Raw genomic sequence first — 5560 nt, 5'->3', positions numbered from 1 at the left:
TACAGTAATTGAGCCTGGCACAATTTAGGTTCCCTATATTTGTGTAACAGGTGTTATCAAAGGACAGTAATTCACCTAACGCACACAAATTTCCTGTTGTCAACAGCACAAACCGATCCTTTAGCACTCTGCTTAGACATTGGATTGGTTGGACCTATTGCTTTGTTGGCCTGAGATGTGCTGAGAAACAGAGAGCATCTGCACAACCTGATCTGACCTACTTGCTAAATGAGTGATGGATAGGAGTTAGTGTCACCATCGGGATCGTGTGTTTCCTGAGAGCTGGTGGGCTTCAACATTGTTGATCAATTTGATGCCCCGCACTATCTGTCCCTTGAAATTTCTTCAGCAGATTCCTTGGACATTAAGAATGTGCAATATAGGTTCGAATTTTTGCTCTATTGGCCACATATTTGCTGGGACACACATAGCTTCTGTGCAGCCTGCCCTACGTGCTAATGGACTGCTGTGTAAGCAGGTAAGACCAAGCCACTGTTACTGCTAGTGTCAGTAGCAAGGGTTCTTTTCAAGCTGGTAGACATAGTGTTGGTCCATTTGAACCCCCCCCCTACCATCATGAGTACATATTGGCTGTGGTGGCTCATGCATCCAGATATCCAGGGGGGATACCTCTAAGATAAGGGTAGTAGCCAGGGCAATCATGAGGATCTGTTCAATGGTTGGATTCCCTAAGTCTGTGATTTACGACTGGGGACAAACTTTATTGCCATCAGTATGAGAGCAATGTTGAAGTAAGCTGGGGTACAGCATACCTCATGCAGAAAGATGGGATTTTGGAAATGTTTAATATGATACTTAAGTCTATAGTGAGCCAGAGAGCCTAAGGCGGTAGTAGGATCTTCTACGGCCCTGCTATTTGGCTGCAAAGTTATTTCAAAGAAATTATTTGAGTTCAAACCTTTGACCTTCTTGTTAGGCACACAGTCTGTGGCCCACTCACCTTAGTAAAAGAAGGGTAGTAAGGGACTTCAGTCACCCCAGTGGGATGGGGTGGAATATGTGATGGGCCTCAGTAAGTTGACTATATAATTCAAGTGGTGAAAAACCTTCAGGCAGGCCTAGAGCTGATGAAGGAATGGCATGACCAGAAAGTGACATTAACTGGGTATCAGGTGGATCTGGAGCTGTTGGTACTGAACCCCATTTATCCAAGAACTTGAGTAGTCACGTGGTTAGGCCCTACAAAGTAGAGCAGATAGTTTCTAAGGTAAACTACTTGGGGGACATAGGTGCCACACACAAGCAAGAAGGCTTGCCTAAAGACATACCTTTGAAGAGATTTTAGAGTAAACATCCCAGCAATGACAGAGGAAGTTGAGGAGGTTACCCCTTGTAGACCTATTGCAGTGATAAAAAGGATACAATGTGGAACGGGTAAATCTTGCTCCAGAACTGACAACTAATCATCTAGAAGAGTACAGAGAGGTGATTGGAGATTTCTCCAACTCTCCTCTCAGACCCAAGTTTGGCACTGGTCTGCCTGCATGATACACTTGCTGGAGATAGCTTGTCAGTGAAGAGCAAGATTTATAAAATGTCAAAATGAGTCCAGGAATGCATCAAAATAAAAGTTTATAAAATGTTGCATTTCTTAGTGAATGACTTTCCTCATAATAACTTGGAAGGTCCAGTGGCATTGGTGTCCAAAGCATGGATTCACAGACTTGCACTTTTTTGTAGACTACTGGGCTAGTAGAACAGCTGGACACAGTGCCAAGGACAAGACTGTTTTCTCCACACCAGATGGTTTGTACCAGTTTAGGGTCATGCCATTTTGGGCTCAGGGATGCTCCCACCACTGTTCAGCACCAGATGAACTATGTTCTCCCAGGACTCCAAGGGTTCTGTTGAGCCTGCCTTGATGAAACTCCATCATGAACAATTTATACAAGGACCACCTGAGGCACCTAACAAAAAAATGTTGGTCAGGATCCAGGTAGAATGACTATAAAGCAACCAAGTGCCTGGGCACTTCTCTGTAGTCATAAAGAAACCCCAGCTGGATGTTAAGATCCACTCTGGGTTCGAGTGGAAGGTTCCTACAACAAAGAATCTGGTGGGAGTGTTTGTAGATCTCACTGGGTCTAACAGGAACTTTGGAGCCTATTTGAAAAGTTAAATGTACACATGTATATTTAATACTACGCCTAATTGAAGACTTACATGTCTTCACCTCCTTAAATCAGGGGTGGAGCCTTCTACAAACAGGATTTGCAAGAATAAAGTTACTTCTAATAACTTTGCACACATACATGGAGATCTCTGTCACCATCGCTGTCACTGTGGTGGAGATCTACCTTTGTGAAAGTATAGGGAACATTATTAAAGGTTATTATCCTTTGGAAAAAAAATTACAAATATTTTTAAGTAAATTATATATCTAGAACTAATAAAATGTTATCGCACATTAATTCATCAAATTAAATGTGTATTAACTAATTCAGAAATTTTTAAACAAATCCAACCTTCGTTAACATTTTCCTTTTTATTTGATATGGAATAAAACTTGTTGATAATTGTGTTCAAATAATTTTTATTGTTTTTAATGACATTTACTTGTTTTTAGTTGTTTTAATTATGTTTATTAACTTCAAATTATATATATATATGTGTGTGTGTATCTGTATGTATATATATATATATATATACATATATATATATATATATATTTATTTTTGTCCAAAAGCATCCTTCGAATGAAAGCGCACTCGTACACCAGCTCAATTACAAAGCAGAACTGCATTTATTCATGTAGATGGTAAAATCCGTAGCCTTATGCGTTTTGGGGCTCCAGTCCCCTTGATCACAGGCAAATTGACATGAAATGGGGCAGATTATTAAAGCAGGCATGTCCAGCACGTGACTTTTTTAAAAGCTCTTCAGTTGACCACATTAAATTGCAACACAATGCTGCAGCATGGTAACAGTAGTCCATAACGTTTTAGTCATGTTTCACATGTCTTGCTTTCAGTGTTACTTTTAGTGGGCTCAGTCCCATTGCAATATTTCATCTGTTTTCGTAACCCTCCAGAGGGCCCTTAACATGAATTTGCAGTCTTTTACACAGCCAGCCAGTATTCCATCAACCAGAGACTTCGAACATTTCCTATGTCTTCAGATGGCCCCCATAAACACGAGGTGGCAGCGCTTTCGCGGCTGGTATGCCGCCGCATAAAACATTTTTTTGTCCAAAAGCATCCTTCGAATGAAAGCGCACTCGTACACCAGCTCAATTACAAAGCTGAACTGCATTTATTCATGTAGATGGTAAATTCTGTAGCCTTACGCGTTTCGGGGCTCCAGTCCCCTTGATCACAGGCAAATTGGCATGAAATGGGGCAGATTATTAAAGCAGGCATGTCCAGCACATGACTTTTTAAAGCTCTTCAATTGGCCACATTACATTGCAACACAATGCTGCATGCTGGTAACAGTAGTCCTATAACGTTTTAGTCACGTTTCATATGTCTTGCTTTGAACATTTCCATTACAAAGCAGAACAGCATTTATTCATGTAAGGCTACGGAATTTACCATCTACATGAATAAATGAAGTCCTGCTTTGTAATTGAGCTGGTGTACGAGGAACAGCGAACAGGAACAGGGTTTCTTGGTGTATGGTCGTTTTATGTGAGCGTTGTTGCACTGCTGCCCAGGCAAGAGGTGCGGGGACTCGGCTGCAAAGGAAGCAATTTCTTTTAAGTGCGACTACTGTATGCTAACTTCCTTTTCATCGTAGGCCATTCACTGAGGCGCACTGCGGGCTGAACCAACTGAGAGTGGTGAGGTGGACACAAGCTGTGAGAGGACACAGGCAGGCCTGCATTTCACTGCTTCTGTTGGGCCGCCGGGCTAGAGTGCGTTAGAGTGTGCTTGCCCAACACCCAGGCTAGCTGGCGGTCACAGTTGCGTGGTGCTTACGGCAAGTCTGTGTACCCCCAACTAAGTAAATGTAAAAGCCAGGCAGGCCCTGGTGGGGACAGGAACACATTGTGCTAATAGGTTGGGCACAAGTGTAGGTGGGTTACCTGTTGCGAGGCAGAAGGAGAATGGCTAGTGGGCGAGGCGCTAAGCGTTCCCTCATGGAGCATATGCTGCAGGGCATGATGCGCAAGATGACTACAATGGACACGAGATGGGGGAAAGTAGATCAGATAGGTAGGAGCATGGCTGAGCTCAGACAGAGGCTTGATGATCAGGCTGGTCCAGCTGGGAGACCCAAATGGGTAATAGTGCCCCCGCAGCCCAGGGGGGATTTGGATGCGTTGCCCAAGCGGGTCAGAGCCAAGAGGGGTAGCGGTCGGGTACCCAAGTCATAGGGAGAGGGGGGCTTCCGGGGGTGGTCCCTGAGGGAGGGCTTACGCCACCGGTGGCTTCCATGCCTACTCCCATAACCCCGACTGGGGTGCCGGTAACACCGGCCTTGCCGGCACCAGCACCAAGCATAGTGCCCCGGGTAGTTCCAGTGTTAGTCCCGATGGTACCCGTGTTTACCCCAACACCTATTCCAGTACCCGGCATGGGATCCCCCATACCAGTTTCAGCACCTTCAGTGGTTGGTCAGGTACCTCCAGAGCTGGCAGCGCTTATAGCGGCGGTACTCCCTTGGCTAGGGATAGGAGGGATGTTACCTCCTTCAGTGGGCGCCAAGGAGGTAGGAGAGGACCCTGCTCCAGAGGCCTGAAGAATGGTAGCAAGAATCAGGAGTGCTCAGGGTGGCGGGGCAGGAGGGCAAGCACGCCTGTGACTCCACAGGGAGCATGTCCGGCAAGTGACTCTGCGAAAGACAAGACTGTTGGACCAACGGCAGTTGCAGAAAGTGTTAAGGAGGTTGAATTACCAGTACTGGGGTAAGGCACAATACCCTCCAGGAGGGAAAATCTTGCCCAACACGTAGCACAAGAAGTGAAGGATTTGATCTGGGCGGGAAAATATATCGATATTTTTTTCTCTGTTAGCGGATAACAGGGAAATGGAGTATGCTAGGAAGCAGAAGGACTGGATGTTGCCAAGCGAATGGCGGGGACAACTGGTAAGGTTCAGGGCCGAGGAGACATTGATCAACTGGATTAGAGCCTTCTCTGTGTTTATGGCGGTTACAGCCGAGCGTTTTGCAAATTTGCAGGCAGAAATGGCATGTTACCAGAATAGGATTACTACTTTCAGTGAGAAATATGGAGGGGAGTGGTGGAAGGAGTACGACATCACCTTCAGGAAGGCAAAAGAGTTTGACAAAGCGCTATCCTGGGATAGGGTGGATTCCATTTCATGGTATGGCCAGTTCACGGCCGGGCAGCCAGGGAGTGTAGGCCCAAGTTGGAACAAAAACTACCCCTCCAAACCCCAGCAGTCCTTTTGGCCAACACAGGGGGGGGTGACATGGCCACTAGGACGGGGAGCAGTGGTGTGCGAAAAGGGGTGTGCTGGGATTTTAACAAGCGTTCATGCACCAGGACACAAGGCACTTGTAAGTTTAAACACGCATGTTCCATATGTGGCCACCCTTCCCACCCAGAAACAGCCTGCCGCTCTAAAGGTAA

This window comes from Lissotriton vulgaris, chromosome 6 (genome assembly GCF_964263255.1).
Source record: "Lissotriton vulgaris chromosome 6, aLisVul1.2, whole genome shotgun sequence".
In the NCBI taxonomy this organism is placed as follows: domain Eukaryota; kingdom Metazoa; phylum Chordata; class Amphibia; order Caudata; family Salamandridae; genus Lissotriton; species Lissotriton vulgaris.
Note: the sequence above shows the minus strand (reverse complement) of the source record.